A 17756-nucleotide genomic window follows, 5' to 3' on the forward strand; every position below is an offset into this window, starting at 1 on the left:
CCATGCCTTTGTTGCACATTTGGACAAAAGTGCTACATTTCTTTGTCTGCCAAACAGAAGCTTGCTATTCTGTTCAGATGAGCATTTAGCGGGTCCAAATGCTGTCAAGCATGATTACTTTAGGAGCTAGAGGAACTGACTTTGAACATTAGTCATAATGTACCCTAAAATGTTATCCATGCACAGTGCATATAATCAAAACATGCCAGTAGGCCCTTGAAAAGAGGGGGGGTGATGCACACTTCCTAAATGTTCAATAGGTGAAGAGACATAGCCACGGGAAGTAGGGGTGCTGAGGGTTCTGCAGAACCCCCTGAAAAATCTATAAATATTAATTAAATTAAATAAATAAATAAAATCACAAAGGAGTGCGCTGGGCCTTTACAACTCCTGTTTTAGCGGACCATGTGCAGCTCAGGATATTTTTTTTATTTATTTTTTTTATGTGAAGAGATGTCATATTTAACTGCAATCTGAAATTGTAAGTATCACTTATTATCATCCTTGTTATGATAGTTATGCTACCAAAGTTATTAGGACTGAGTGTTTGCCATAGGACTATATGACTATATGATTATACCAGTATGGCAGCCTAATACAGCTTTACAACATGCTCTCTGAGTTAGATACAAGATCGTGGTGCTGCTGTCACTTTCTGTTTCGTTTTGGCACTGTTTGTGATAAGGTATAGCACATATACACTTCCTCTAGCTGCCCCTCCACTTCCTCTAGCTGTCCCTCCACTTCCTCTAGCTGCCCCTCCACTTCCTCTAGCTGTCCCTATCAGAATCCAGAGGCTGTGTAAAAGTCAGAAGTACAAAACCAGTGGTTAAACCTGACCCTCCCTCTGACTGGAACGTAATGGACAGAAACAAGTATTTGTCCTGTCTGCTCACATGATATTAGAGCCAATGAGAGTGAAGAGACACAGTCTGGTTTTGTGTTCATCCGGGTGACAAATAGAAGCTGTGGTTTGAGATGAGACCACATTTTCCCGCAGGGTGTGTAGACTGATTTCTGAACTGTCTGAGGTGAAGCTCTCAGTTATTTCATCTCACAATCGACTGACTCTATTCTTCCACGGTGTCTCTGTTGAAAATTATGCCCTCAAGGAGTGAGGAGTAACTGAGGTAAAGTTAATGTGAAACTTAAGGATATGGTCAGCAAATACTTCTGTTGTATAATGTACTACACAGCTGTTTGAGATATGATGAAGAGTGAAATATAAAGGCTATCATTATCTTTAGGCTATATATCTGACATCTAAGCTATTTGTATCTAAAGATGATCCATTAATATGTAAGTAAAAATCTATTTTACACATAACAGGAGCAGACAAGCCATGATGATGGATCAACAGACAACCCATTGATCTGTGATTTACTGACCATGAGAGATTAGCTATGTCAGGGTTAACAGGCTGCACACTGTAGTAGCCATCCACAACTATGCCCTACTATTACCATACTGAACCATACACTAAAAAAAAGGTGCTATCTAGAACCTGAAAGGGTTCTTGGGCTGTCCCCGTAGGAGAACCCTTTGAAGAACCCTTTTTGGTTACAGCTAGAATCCTTTTGGTTCCAGGTATAACCATTTTGGGTTCAATGTAGAACCCTTTCCACAGAGGGTTCTACATGGAACCCAAAAGGCTTCTCCTATGGGGACAACTGAAGAACCCTTTTGGAACCCTTTTTCTAAAAGTGTAGGTGCTCTCTAAAGGCTTTGTATCTCATGTAAATGGTCACATATCCATGGTCTTGAAGGGTCAGTTTGGAACTTTGATGAGGAATGTGGTGAAGGAGAACTACAGTGTTTTGATTGATGTGTAATCTTATCTATCACTTTTGGATTTGATTTGTTCTCATGTATTGTAAATGTCTGTTGATTTATTGTTCACAAAGCACCCTTGTAAATTAAACACTGGTCTCAATAGGTTTTCCTTGGTTAAATCAAATTTAAATATAATTTTATCAAATAAAAAGATATCGTGGTCTGATATATGGGTCTGAGAAAAGTACATACGCAACCATGTGCACAGGATGACTGTAAGAGAGCCTGAGTCAGTTAAAGTCTCTGAGGTACCCAGCTGATCCAGTAGGATTTGGTGTAATGTACTTTGGCATATTGATTGAGAAATCATGTCCACGGAAACCCAATATCATTTGTTTTTATTAAAAGTGAAATTCGATCCATCTGGGCCGGTGAATCCAGCTCAGAGCAGATCTGTCTACAGTAAGTCCGGTCATTGTTTGCTCTGGTTAGAAAAATGGTAAACACTTTTCCTAATGGCCAATGAGAGTAAGTAGAGATTAGAACGTGTGAGTGAGAAGGTCTGTTGCTGCGTCAGTCAGAGAGAGTTCAGATGGTAAAGCAGGCTCCAGTGCAGTGCATATCACTTATCAGCCCTGCACAGATAACACAGCTACTTCCTGATGCATTTACAACCTCTCCTCCATCTCCTTTGTCAGAGGATAGTCAGTCTTATCATGTAAGCCAGCGAGTTCCCTTCTCAATAACTGAGTCCAGACCGTATTTCTAAAGAGATTTGAAATAGCACATGGTAAGGAAAATACAGCTGTTTGAGCTTCTGTGAGAGACGATATGAGAGAAGGTGTGAGGGCTGGTGTGTGGAGTCACTTGGGGCCACAACATGTCTGTCAAATGATGATAGAAAGGTCAGTGGTGAGTTGAACGATCGTAGCAAGTAGAGAACGCACTGACCCAGATATGCCCCTCCCCTTCCTCTTTAGTGCCCCCTCCCTCCCCCCAAACACACACTCACCCCTACTCCCCCATTTGTCTGCCTCTCCCAAATGGAGATTGTGCACCTTTCATCATTTAGCCTAAGGTAGTGTTATTCGCTGGCATTTCTCCTTCTTCATTTAGCCTGAGCTTGTATTATTCACCTGAGGTGGTGTTATTAGCCTGAGGTGGTGTTATTAGCCTGAGGTGGTGTTATTAGCCTGAGGTGGTGTTATTAGCCTCAGGTGGTGTTATTAGCCTGAGGTGGTGTTATTAGCCTGAGGTGGTGTTATTAGCCTGAGGTTGTGTTATTCACCTGAGGTTGTGTTATTCACCTGAGGTGGTGTTATTAGCCTGAGGTGGTGTTATTAGCCTGAGGTGGTGTTATTAGCCTGAGGTGTTATTAGCCTGAGGTGGTGTGTGAAGGAGTCAGTGAAGGAGCCGGGTTGGAGCGAGCGGTCGCATCTGCACTCGGTCCGCAGGTAGTATTACATTTCATTACATTTCATTATAGTACAACGGTTTGATTTGTCTAATCTTATCAATTTCTTCTTAGCTAGCTACACAGCCGTCTTTGTTTCATAGATAATTGCGTAATTATCGTATTTCGTCGTCCTAACGCAGTCTACACTGCCCTGCAGCTAGCCAGCTAGCTAACGTCCACCGTTAGCTAGTCCACCGTCTACCGATTAGCAGCACAACTATTACACTCAACTGAACGACTTGATTAGTGTAGTGTTAGCTAGCTACATAGTTGTCTTTGCTGTCTTCGTACCCAAGATAATTGTGTAGTTTAGAGTGTGTAGTTTTATGTCGTCCTTAACATAGGAGACTCTGCTAGCTAGCCAACAGCTAGCCAACGTCTACCGAACAGAACTTCTGCACTCAACAATCCGGTCGCATTTCGCTTCGCTCCACAGGTAGTATCACATTTTTCATTTCATTTCATTACAGTACAACGGCTTGATTTGTTTGATCGTAGCTAGCTACATAGCTAGCTACACAGCCGTCTTTGTATCAAAGATAATTGTGTAGTCTAGAGCGACTTCCTAGGTTAGTTAGCCAGCTATTGTCGTTCTTTTAACGCAACGTAACGTAATCAACACTGCTAGCTAGCCAGCTAGCCCCGAATAGCAGCACAGTAGAAACTATTACACTCAACGGAACGACTTGATTAGTGTAGTGTCAACAACGCAGCCAATGCCAACTAGCCTACTTAGTCAACAACGCAGCCTCTGCCAGCTAGCCTACTTCAGCAGTACTGTATCATTTTAATCATTTTAGTCAATAAGATTCTTGCTACGTAAGCTTAACTCTCTGAACACTCGTGACGTGTAGTCCACTTGTCATTCCAATCTCCTTTGCATTAGCGTAGCCTCTTGTGTAGCCTGTCAACTATGTGTCTGTCTATCCCTGTTCTCTCCTCTCTGCACAGACCATACAAACGCTCCACACCGCGTGGCCGCGGCCACCTAATCTGGTGGTCCCAGCGCGCACGACCCACGTGGAGTTCCAGGTCTCCGGTAGCCTCTGGAACTGCCGATCTGCGGCCAACAAGGCAGAGTTCATCTCCGCCTATGTCTCCCTCCAGTCCCTCGACTTCTTGGCACTGACGGAAACATGGATCACCACAGACAACACTGCTACTCCTACTGCTCTCTCTTCGTCTGCCCACGTGTTCTCGCACACCCGAGAGCTTCTGGTCAGCGGGGTGGTGGCACCGGGATCCTCATCTCTCCCAAGTGGTCATTCTCTCTTTCTCCCCTTACCCATCTGTCTATCGCCTCCTTTGAATTCCATGCTGTCACAGTTACCAGCCCTTTCAAGCTTAACATCCTTATCATTTATCGCCCTCCAGGTTCCTCGGAGAGTTCATCAATGAGCTTGATGCCTTGATAAGCTCCTTTCCTGAGGACGGCTCACCTCTCACAGTTCTGGGCGACTTTAACCTCCCCACGCCTACCTTTGACTCATTCCTCTCTGCCTCCTTCTTTCCACTCCTCTCCTCTTTTGACCTCACCCTCTCACCTTCCCCCCTACTCACAAGGCAGGAAATACGCTCGACCTCATCTTTACTAGATGCTGTTCTTCCACTAACCTCGTTGCAACTCCCCTCCAAGTCTCCGACCACTACCTTGTATCCTTTTCCCTCTCGCTCTCATCCAACACTTCCCACACTGCCCCTACTCGGATGGTATCGCGCCGTCCCAACCTTCGCTCTCTCTCTCCCCGCTACTCTCTCCTCTTCCATCCTATCATCTCTTCCCTCTGCTCAAACCTTCTCCAACCTATCTCCTGATTCTGCCTCCTCAACCCTCCTCTCCTCCCTTTCTGCATCCTTTGACTCTCTATGTCCCCTATCCTCCAGGCCGGCTCGGTCCTCCCCTCCCGCTCCGTGGCTCGACGACTCATTGCGAGCTCACAGAACAGGGCTCCGGGCAGCCGAGGCGGAAATGGAGGAAAACTCGCCTCCCTGCGGACCTGACATCCTTTCACTCCCTCCTCTCTACATTTTCCTCTTCTCTCTCTGCTGCTAAAGCCACTTTCTACCACTCTAAATTCCAAGCATCTGCCTCTAACCCTAGGAAGCTCTTTGCAACCTTCTCCTCCCTCCTGAATCCTCCTCCCCCTCCCCCCTCCTCCCTCTCTGCAGATGACTTCGTCAACCATTTTGAAAAGAAGGTCGACGACATCCGATCCTCGTTTGCTAAGTCAAACGACACCGCTGGTTCTGCTCACACTGCCCTACCCTGTGCTCTGACCTCTTTCTCCCCTCTCTCTCCAGATGAAATCTCGCGTCTTGTGACGGCCGGCCGCCCCTACAACCTGCCCGCTTGACCCTATCCCCTCCTCTCTTCTCCAGACCATTTCCGGAGACCTCCTCCCTTACCTCACCTCGCTCATCAACTCATCCCTGACCGCTGGCTACGTCCCTTCCGTCTTCAAGAGAGCGAGAGTTGCACCCCTTCTGAAAAAACCTACACTCGATCCCTCCGATGTCAACAACTACAGACCAGTATCCCTTCTTTCTTTTCTCTCCAAAACTCTTGAACGTGCCGTCCTTGGCCAGCTCTCCCGCTATCTCTCTCAGAATGACCTTCTTGATCCAAATCAGTCAGGTTTCAAGACTAGTCATTCAACTGAGACTGCTCTTCTCTGTATCACGGAGCGCTCCGCACTGCTAAAGCTAACTCTCTCTCCTCTGCTCTCATCCTTCTAGACCTATCGGCTGCCTTCGATACTGTGAACCATCAGATCCTCCTCTCCACCCTCTCCGAGTTGGGCATCTCCGGCGCGGCCCACGCTTGGATTGCGTCCTACCTGACAGGTCGCTCCTACCAGGTGGCGTGGCGAGAATCCGTCTCCACACCACGTGCTCTCACCACTGGTGTCCCCCAGGGCTCTGTTCTAGGCCCTCTCCTATTCTCGCTATACACCAAGTCACTTGGCTCTGTCATAACCTCACATGGTCTCTCCTATCATTGCTATGCAGACGACACACAATTAATCTTCTCCTTTCCCCCTTCTGATGACCAGGTGGCGAATCGCATCTCTGCATGTCTGGCAGACATATCCGTGTGGATGACGGATCACCACCTCAAGCTGAACCTCGGCAAGACGGAACTGCTCTTCCTCCCGGGGAAGGACTGCCCGTTCCATGATCTCGCCATCACGGTTGACAACTCCATTGTGTCCTCCTCCCAGAGCGCTAAGAACCTTGGCGTGATCCTGGACAACACCCTGTCGTTCTCAACTAACATCAAGGCGGTGGCCCGTTCCTGTAGGTTCATGCTCTACAACATCCGCAGAGTACGACCCTGCCTCACACAGGAAGCGGCGCAGGTCCTAATCCAGGCACTTGTCATCTCCCGTCTGGATTACTGCAACTCGCTGTTGGCTGGGCTCCCTGCCTGTGCCATTAAACCCCTACAACTCATCCAGAACGCCGCAGCCCGTCTGGTGTTCAACCTTCCCAAGTTCTCTCACGTCACCCCGCTCCTCCGCTCCCTCCACTGGCTTCCAGTTGAAGCTCGCATCCGCTACAAGACCATGGTGCTTGCCTACGGAGCTGTGAGGGGAACGGCACCTCAGTACCTCCAGGCTCTGATCAGGCCCTACACCCAAACAAGGGCACTGCGTTCATCCACCTCTGGCCTGCTCGCCTCCCTACCACTGAGGAAGTACAGTTCCCGCTCAGCCCAGTCAAAACTGTTCGCTGCTCTGGCCCCCAATGGTGGAACAAACTCCCTCACGACGCCAGGACAGCGGAGTCAATCACCACCTTCCGGAGACACCTGAAACCCCACCTCTTTAAGGAATACCTAGGATAGGATAAAGTAATCCTTCTCACCCCCCCTCCCCCTGAAAAGATTTAGATGCACTACTGTTCCACTGGAGGTCATAAGGTGAATGCACCAATTTGTAAGTCGCTCTGGATAAGAGCGTCTGCTAAATGACTTAAATGTAATGTAAATGTGGTGTTATTAGCCTGAGGTGGTGTTATTAGCCTGAGGTTGTGTTATTCACCTGAGGTGGTGTTATTAGCCTGAGGTTGTGTTATTCACCTGAGGTTGTGTTATTAGCCTGAGGCTGTGTTATTCAGCTGAGGGGGTGTTATTCAGCTGAGGTTGTGTTATTATCCTGAGGTGGTGTTCTTCACCTGAGGTGGTGTTCTTCACCTGAGGTGGTGTTTTTAGCCTGAGGTGGTGTTATACCATCCATTGGTGTAGCAGAGGGTGACAGAGGGCCCTTGCGAAAAGATTGCAGTCAGAGTGCATTATAATTGTCGTATGCTGCAAATACTGCATCCAAAACAACCATTTTTTTTACTGCAGGGTAACTGCAGTTAGAGTGCACTTACTGTGTCCAAAATACCACAGTCGACTGCAGTTACTGCACTTTTACTGCAGTTTTAAAACTGAAATATTTTTTGTAAGGGGGGGGGGGGATCTAAATCTGAGGAGAAGCCCACCCTGATAGCCTGAAACTTCGGTCCCATGACTACTGTATTCTATAACCCCTCTCATCCAACTTCAACTCTGGCTTTTTCCATTCATACAGCCTGCTTGACCTCGCCCACGATCTTGTCAATTCTCTAAATCTTGTTGACATTGACAACAGCCTTGTTTACACCGGGCTCTTCCGTCAGCTTGTCTTTGTTTACTTACCCATACAGACAGACGTCAGAGAGCGGGACAACCCTTCCTCCCCTGGGACGACAATAAAAGGATGAAGTTTCAGAGTTATAAAGGAGGAAAGCCACAGACATGCTTTATTGACGGTTTTGTTCCCTTTCTCAGACAACAGCAAAAGAGAGTTCACCCCATACTGAACCTTGTGAGATACGCTAGTGACTCTGATTGTCAAAGATGATGTGACAGATCTTTCTGATTTTTCAGTGACCGTGTGAGATAGCAGCAGACATAGTGCGTGGTTCAATGGAATAGGTCAAATTACCGTTTTGATTCACATCTCCATTTAGCTTCATGTCTCTTTTTATATTCACAAATCCCTTTTCAGTTTCTTCTATGTCAATTCACCTGCCAATACACTTGAATTGAAATCCAGTCAAAGGAAACAAGGGCCAAAGCAGTGGTGCTGTTACACGTATGCACAAGCAGTCACGTCAAACACATGTGAAGGCACTAATCAGTGGTTCTAAATTGTATCATATTGATACATGTGAATGTTTGGTGTCAACAGGTGTGACAGTTCATTCATACCTCATAGTTCTAACAGCGCCACTAAATTGTTACACTAAAAATAACATCACAAAAACAACATGTGACAGACATACCAATTCTGGACTGAATTAGAATGGCTGTAATTAATTGCTACATGCAAAGACAAAAAATGTATTTTTTGTGAGTGTTGAGCTGAATGACAAGAATCCCAAAATATATTTTTTGTGAGTGTTGAGCTGAATGACAAGAATCTCAATATAATTTTTCAACTGGAGCCTCTTGGCTGAAAATGAAAGTCTGATGACTCTTTTTTTAATTCTTATTTTTTACACTGGAGTTTTGGCAAGTATCCTATTTCTTATGGTCTAATAATACCATATTGACTAGCTTAGAACTCCGGGATAATAACACCACACCCCACTGAAAAACAAGGCATAGTCCAGATAGGTCCAAAGAGCTTTGTTGATTGTCAAACTTAACCAATTGGAATGCCAAGAGGCTGTTGCTTTTACATAAATGGCCTACAGTAGACTCTAGTGATTTAACTGTGGTTGAGTGTGCAGGTCTAACATCTGTTGGAATCCTGAGCCCGCTTCCCTGGGGAACGCTACACCTCACAACGGTCAGAGATGGAATCACTTATCCAGAGGCCAACACAAGCAAGGCGTCTGTTGCACAGGAGGGTAGCCGCAGCCAGCCAAGGGATCAGATTACATCGGGTCCCCAGTCTGACACAATAATGAGAGCACAAGGCTGTTTGGGTCTATTGCATGTTTATCCACTGACATATGTGATAGTAGCACTGACCATTCAATATATTTGCTTGAATGGATATTCTCCACTGATCATTCATTAGGCAGGCCTATATTTGCTTGGGTGGAGGCCAGCTTGCTTAACCCTGCAGATATTTATGATGTGAATTTGCTCTATTTGACATAATTTATTTTATTCTATATATGGTGTGTTGATGTCAACATGCAGCAATTGACAACAAATGTCAAAGGATGTATTCATCACTGCAGGCATACTTTTATTTATTTTTCTTACATTTCAACTACATTACATTTTAGAATATGCTATGGTGCAGTACACAATAGGCTATGGTTTGACGTTGTGGTTTTTCTCTGCCTTGTTTTCATGGGATATTGTGTTCCTTTTCACTGGAAAGCATATCAATTGAGCAATAGCCTAAGTTTAAGTCAAACTAACTTGTCTCATCAGCCTACCCGCCATTGTTTTAGTTTTCTCAGGTTGGAAAACTATGTGCTAATCTACCTTTCATTCGAAGAAAATACATTCCTCTCTGCACTCCTTTCATGTGTTGGTCACATTATGTAGGTATAACTTCCCCTCTAGACCTGGCCTGCAGCCAGCCAGGGAAAAATAACATGGCCACGTGCATGCCTCACCGGCACACGGGAGGGAGGGGAAATCATTTGAATATGCCTTGACGAATATAACATGAAGGGAATACATTTGCACTATTTGGATGTGTCCGCTCTGCGTCTTCACTCCACCAACTTCACGCTATGTTTGTGACTAAGCCTTAGCTCATTGACATGGCTACGATACATTGAAACATTGACTCAGAGTAGGCTTACAATTATATCATATTTATTGAATGAAATAAGCATTGCAAAACCATCTAACAATGGCATTATGTAGCATGTAATGCTCTTATCCATATTCTTCAGCTGCTGTTAGAAATTAGAATTCATCATCTGACATCATCATTCTGTTTGGAGGCTGTGTGTGGCCCTTTCAGTGTCATGCGCACGAGCTGTGAACAAAGAGCACCACAGTCACAGGAAACAATGAAAGACAGGGGCAATAAACAACAAGCCTAATCTGAGCCAAAGCACTCACATTTGTGGGGGAAGAGATTCCCCCCTCAAAATACGCCAAGGGAAGAGAGCAAATATTGGCATAAACAAGGGTCCTAAAGGTGGTCCTGAATGTTGTTTTGCTTTACCCCCAGGGAAAGTTCAACAAGTTGGGCACAGGACACAGCAGCACTGCAGCTATAATGGACTGTTTTGGACACACCCTCCTCTGAAGTTACACTGATTTCCATGAAGCCGTTTGGGGGCTTGGTTTGCCCGCAAGCTGATCCCACCGTCGGTGGAGTCAACAAGGCACTTACACGCTCCTCGTCCTCCAACGTCACACCGCCTCTGCTGAGCAAAACCCGAGTGGCACCGCTGTCATACAGCGTGATATCAAGGAGCTGCTAAAAAACCTGTCTGGGCTGGCGGAGTATATGGCAGTCATGATTAAGGTTGCACAATTCCAGGAATTTTCAATACATTCCCTGGTTGTACTGAAATCCCAGTTGGAGGATTCCCAGAATCAGAAGGAAATAAGCAAGAAATACAGAATCCTCCAACCAGGATTTCTGGAAAACCAGGTCATTTATTGTAAGTTTCCGTATTTTTGGAATCCTAGTCATCAGTATGAGAGTAGCTAAGACAGCACTTCTCTACATTACAGCATTCTATGGGCCTACCACTATTCATTTATCTTGTTCCTCAACCTTGACTTACAGTAAAAGTATGTTGAGCAAACATTGAGCAAATTAAAGGCTCGATATTATGATATTGTTGGTTCTCCATCTGGTGAATCTATAGTCCAACTGAAAGTCTTTCTACAGCGTTTTTTCTTTGCTACAATACTGAATAAGTCTCCATACTGCCTTATGTAAGTCTAATGCAGACATCTAGTCTGCTATGTTTCATGAGCTGAAATAAAAGATCCCACATATGTATATATATATATATTAAGCTGATCCACCCCTAAAATAAAATGTAAAAAAGAATTTAAAAAATATATATATATTTATTTATTTAATTTATTTATTTTTATTAAAAAGATAATCCATCCACCTGACAGGTACGGCATATCAAGAAGCTGATTAAACAGCATGACACAGGTGCACCATGTGTTGTGTGACAAAATTGCACATTTTAGAGTGCCCTTTTATTGACCCCAGCACAGAGCAATTGGCACTGACTGCAGGAATGTCTACCAGAGCTGTTGCCATAGAATTTAATGTTAATTTATCTACCATAAGTTGCCTCCAACGTAATTTGGTAGTGCGTCCAACCGGCCTCACAACAGCGGTTTGCTGATGTCAATGTTGTGAACAGAGTGCTCCATGGACAAGGAACACAATTGCATTTTATCGATGGAAATTTGAATGCACAGAGATACAGTGACGAGATCCCGAGGCACATTGTCGTGTCATTCATCCGCCGCCATCACGTCATGTTTCAGCATGATAAATCACAGCCCCGTGTTGCAAGGATCTGTGCACAATTTCTGGATGATAAAAATGTCCCAGTTCTTCCATGGCCTGCATACTAACCAGACATGCCACCCTTTGAGCATGTTTGGGATGCTCTGGATTGACGTGTACGACAGCTTGTTCCAGTTCCTGACAATATCCAGCAACTTCACACAGCAATTGAAGAGGAGTGGGACAACATTCCACAAGCCACAATCAAAAGCCTGATTAACTCCATGCAAATGAGATATTGACTGGTTTTCTGATCCACGCCTCTACCTTTTTTTAAAGGCATTGTGTCATGTGAAATCGATAGATTAGGGCCTAATGAATGTATTTCAATTGACTGATTTCCTCCTATGAACTGTAAAAAAAATATGTGCATGTTGCGTTTATATTTTTGTTCAGTATATGTCAACCTGTGTGTGGTTACAATTGAGAACATCATTGCTACAACATACTGTCTTGGCACATCTGCTGAACAGCCCCATGACACCTTTAAATAGAAAAGCCATTCACTTTTTTAAGACACAACCCACTGGGCACACACTGGTTGAATCAATGTTGTTTCCACTCATTTCAATGACGTTGAACCAACGTGGGATAGACGTTGAATTGACGTCTGTGCCCAGTGAGAATGCATCTTGTATCCAGTAGGTTGCATATTGCTCTGTTGCACGCAAGGCACATTTTGACATGCACACAGAAACACAGACAAACAAACACACAGACACACAAACACTGACACACAAATACACAGACACACAAACACAGACCAGATCCCCAAGTGTTGGGAAGGAATATCATGCTCTGTGGCTCGAGACAAAACATTTTGCTAACGCGGACGGTTCCATCTGCACACAGAGCCCGGCATTCCCAACGAGATACAATGACAACAACAAAGGCGATGATATGTCTTCTAATGCCACTGTGGAGCTTCCAGAGCCAATTGTTTTGCAGCCTGGCACAGTATACCGTTCTGAGATGTTGTTGTGATCGCTTGGATACTAGCCATGAAAGTGTAAAAATACAAGAGGACGAGCAACTTCCTCCCAGCAACCTCGACAACCTGGCTTGGCGACGTCTCCTCGTGTGTACGTGTCAATTTGCTAAGTCTCCTGATTGTCCCTGTTGGCTTCCTGTCTCGTTTAGAGCAGCTAGAGACAGAGGTAAAGTAATAACACGTATTTATTTATTTATTTATTACTTTGTTTTGTTACTTTGTTTTGACGCTACAGCGTTGCAACGCAATGCTACATTGGATGCCCATAGGTTAGGTTAGGGAGTTCACCACAGGTGGGATGTACTAGCATTCAATAGATTTCTATTGGAAATTACCATGAAAAGCAACCCGTTTTGGTGACAGTTCCACCACCCACAAGCATCCCAGTTGAACGCCAATGACTGTGGATGCCCTATTTCTACCCATGTCAGAGACGCAAACTCGGTCTCAACCTTTAAGTCTTTACTGAAGACTCATCTCTTCAGTGGGTCATATGATTGAGTGTAGTCTGGCCCAGGAGTGGGAAGGTGAACGGAAAGGCTCTGGAGCAACGAACCGCCCTTGCTGTCTCTGCCTGGCCGATTCCCCTCTTTCCACTGGGATTCTCTGCCTCTACCCTGTTACGGGGGCTGAGTCACTGGCTTACTGGGGCTCTCTCATGCCGTCCCTGGGGGGGGGTGCGTCACCTGGGTGGGTTGATTCACTGTTGTGGTCGGCCTGTCTGGGTTGGCGCCTCCCCCTTGGGTTGTGCCGTGGCGGAGATCTTTGTGGGCTATACTCGGCCTTGTCTCAGGATGGTAAGTTGGTGGTTGAAGATATCCCTCTAGTGGTGTGGGGGCTGTGCTTTGGCAAAGTGGGTGGGGTTATATCCTTCCTGTTTGGCCCTGTCCGGGGGTGTCCTCGGGTTGGGGCCACAGTGTCTCCTGACCCCTCCTGTCTCAGCCTCCAGTATTTATGCTGCATTAGTTTATGTGTCGGGGCTAGGGTCAGTTTGTTATATCTGGAGTACTTCTCCTGTCCTATTCGGTGTCCTGTGTGAATCTAAGTGTGCGTTCTCTAATTCTCTCCTTCTCTCTTTCTTTCTCTCTCTCGGAGGACCTGAGCCCTAGGACCATGCCCCAGGACTACCTGACATGATGACTCCTTGCTGTCCCCAGTCCACCTGGCCATGCTGCTGCTCCAGTTTCAACTGGCCTGGGCCCTAGGACCATGTCCCAGGACTACCTGACATGATGACTCCTTGCTGTCCCCAGTCCACCTGGCCATGCTGCTGCTCCAGTTTCAACTGTTCTGCCTTACTATTATTCAACCATGCTGGTCATTTATGAACATTTGAACATCTTGGCCACGTTCTGTTATAATCTCCACCCGGCACAGCCAGAAGAGGACTGGCCACCCCACATATGCTCTCTCTAATTCTCTCTTTCTTTCTCTCTCTCTCGGAGGACCTGAGCCCTAGGACCGTGCCCCAGGACTACCTGACATGATGACTCCTTGCTGTCCCCAGTCCACCTGACTGTGCTGCTGCTCCAGTTTCAACTGTTCTGCCTTATTATTATTCGACCATGCTGGTCATTTATGAACATTTGAACATCTTGGTCATGTTCTGTTATAATCTCTACCCGGCACAGCCAGAAGAGGACTGGCCACCCCACATAGCCTGGTTCCTCTCTAGGTTTCTTCCTAGGTTTTGGCCTTTCTAGGGAGTTTTTCCTAGCCACCGTGCTTTTACACCTGCATTGTTTGCTGTTTGGGGTTTTAGGCTGGGTTTCTGTACAGCACTTTGAGATATCAGCTGATGTACGAAGGGCTATATAAATAAATTTGATTTGATTTGATTTGATATTTCTCACACCTTACAACTATGCGTTCAAGTGAGATTATCACAATTTTATATGACCCAGAAAGACCCCTCCTCTGGCCTTGTATGGAGCTTCTAGGCTTTTGCCCAGAGGCACTGGGCCCACCCAATGCGTGCTGCATGGGAATATAGGGTCCTTTCTTATCAGTAAGAACATCAGGTTAAGCTCTGACATCACCCTCAGGAAGCCATCCACCACTGAGAGTCATCCTAACTGACTGTCAAAACAGACACTTCCCCATTCATTCTCAGTTTTTATGAAACCAACACTAATTCCTTTGCAGCACCATCATGTTCTAGTTTTTTCTTTGTTACATGTGACCGTGCATGTGACTCAGAGGCAGAGGCACAAGATGACCTTCTGGTCAGCCAGTACTTCTGTAATGAACCCCCTGGCTGGATTTTTATAGGATGCTTTTAATGGGAGATACACAAGAGCATAAATCAATCTGAACTGGAGATGTTCATCTTGAGATTGTAGAAGCAGCCAAGAAGCACCACCACGCTCATTTGGGAATAACTGGACCAGACTGGGTCACCTGAGTTATGGTGTCATGTCGTAGGCTCACGCTAGGCCTGTTGCGGGCTAAAAGGTGTTGTTAATTTAGACCAGAATCTTGACCATGATGTTTGTTTGTCTGTCTGCTTGTCATTGATTTGTCGTTGATTTAGGACAAACAAATCGGTACCAAAAACATCTGTGCGGACCTCCATTGAATTTCCGAAATCCCAATGAGGCCCTTCTCAGACAGACCGTAAGAGAAGTCAATGCCCTGTTTGTGATATGTGCCATAACCACCTATTGCAATGTGTCAAGACACATACTGTATGTGCCAAGCTACCAAGCCAGGCCCTGCCCCAGTAGGTTTGGTGAGAGATGGAAAAGTCTATTTTGGTCATGTTTTGAAAATGTTGGTAGTTTGAACTGACAGTTTTGTATGAATGTGTTATCCTGGATGGCCTGTCAAATCAATAATACCACCCTGGTATTCTGTTTCCTCGTTCACTACAGACAGCAGTGCCTACTAGGCCACAGACGTTTCCAGTGAAGGAGCTTATAATGCCTCTACCACACAGCCACCTCACTCACGTGAACAAGGCATTGGAGGTTTGGTCTCATAAACTAGTCCCAGATGGAGTTTTGATGAGATAAAAAAAATGACATGGAAATAAGTCAGAAACACTGTAGCTTGTCATTGTTATCCTTCTATCCTGTTCTTGTATGTGTAAAATGTTTTGTAATGATTGTTTTCACTGCCTGCTGCCTCTGAGTAATAGAAGTGTTATGTAGATTAACCATGCTGTGGGCAGTACTGCCTGGGCACACATTCAAGCAGCTATACATAATGTTCCAAAACAAGACAGTAACATAACAATATTTTTCAGGTTACCTGAACCTTTCAGTTTGGTCACATAAATGCAATTCCCATTATGGTTCAAATATGTTCAAAAATTGAAACTGTCAAATTTGGCATTGACTATGTCCACGGTCTTCTGACTGAATGACTTTTCACCAGAATTCCCCTGCCCAGTCATGTTTCTTCAGTTTAGACCTAAACTGAACATGACACAATGCTTCACTCAAAAGCATGTCATAGAGTAGGTTTTGAAAAGGGTGCTTTCCCAGAAAACCTAGTGTATTATGCAGGTAATATCCTCTTCTTTGGGATGGTCTATTTGAGGAGAACAAGTTATATTCGCTCTCTCTAGTCAATTCTAACCAATGCAACTTTCTGAGACATACACTACAAAGGTATGTGAACACTCCTTCAAATGAGTGGATTCGACTATTTCAGCCACACACACCCATTGCTGAGAGGTGTATAAAACTGAGCACACAGCCATGCAATCTCTATTGACAAACATTGGCAGTAGAATGGCCCGTACTGAAGAGCTCAGTGACTTTCAACATGGCACCATCATAGGATGCCAGCCACCTTCCCAACAAGTCAGTTTTCTGCCCTGGTCAACTGTAAGAGCTGTTATTGTGAAGTGGAAATGTCTAGGAGCTCAGCCGCAAAGCAGTAGGCCACACAAGCTGACATAATGGGACTACCAAGGGCTGAACTGCGTAGCGAACAAGAACTCTTCTTCGGGAGCTTCATGAAATGGGTTTCTATGGCTAACCAGCCGCACACAAGCCTAAGATCACCATGCGCAATTCCAAGCGTTGGTTGGAATGACTGGGGGCACAGTACATGCCCTCCAGGACACCTACAGCACCGATGTCACAGGAAGGCCAAAAATATCAAGGACATCAACCAACCGAGCCACAACCTGTTGACCCCACTATCATTCAGAAGGCGAGGTCAGTACAGGTGCATCAAAACTGGGACCGAGAGACTGAAAAACAGCTTCTATCTCAAGGCCAACAGACTGTTAAATAGCCATCATTAGCCGGCTACTCAAGCCTGCACCTTGGAGGCTGCAACACTATATACGTAGACTTGTTAGATACTACTGCAGTTTTGGAGCCAGATTAACAAGCATTTCTCTACACCAGCTAAATATGTATGTGACCAACAAAATATGATTCGATTTGTAAAGCTCACCGCCATTGGACTCTGGAAATCTTAACGCTACAGCATACAATAACAATATAGATGGCTGTGTGCTTCCAACTTTTCCTGTTCCATCATGACAATACCCCCATGCACAAAGCGAGGTAAATAAAGAAATGATTTGTCAAAATCGGTGTGGAAGAACATGACTGGCCTGGACATAGCCCTGAGCTCAACCCCATCAAACACCTTTGACAATAATTGGAATGCAGACTGAGCCAGGACTAATCGCCCAACATCAGTGCCTGACCTCACTAATGCTCATGGCTGAATGGAAGCAAGTCCCCGCAGCAATGTTCCAACATCTAGCAGAAAGCCTTCCCAGAAGAGTGGAGGCTGTTACAGCAGCAAAAAAAGGGTGGGGACCAACTCCATATTAATGCCATGATTGTAGAATGAAACGAGCAGGTGCCCATATACTTTTGGGCATGTAGTATAGGAGACAAATTAAGATATGTTCAGCAAGCAACCGTGGGGACACACTGGTTGAATCAACGTTTCCACATAACATTTTATTGAAATAGTCTATTCCATGTTGGTTTAACATCTGTGCCCAGTGGGAAGGTTCTCTTTCCTATTTGTTCTTCAAGATAGATGACCGCATGTCACAGAGATCACA

General features: G+C 45.3%; 1 long non-coding RNA gene across 1 annotated transcript; it reads left to right on the top strand.

Moving 5' to 3' along the window:
• Positions 1-841: 841 nt before the first annotated feature.
• On the top strand, positions 842-15749 carry LOC115109135 (uncharacterized). Its single transcript, XR_010461083.1, has 2 exons — positions 842-1130; positions 10408-15749. It is a non-coding gene; the product is annotated as an uncharacterized LOC115109135 (long non-coding RNA).
• Positions 15750-17756: the final 2007 nt, after the last annotated feature.

The sequence above is a fragment of the Oncorhynchus nerka genome, linkage group LG25 (genome assembly GCF_034236695.1).
Source record: "Oncorhynchus nerka isolate Pitt River linkage group LG25, Oner_Uvic_2.0, whole genome shotgun sequence".
Classification (NCBI taxonomy): Eukaryota; Metazoa; Chordata; class Actinopteri; order Salmoniformes; family Salmonidae; genus Oncorhynchus; species Oncorhynchus nerka.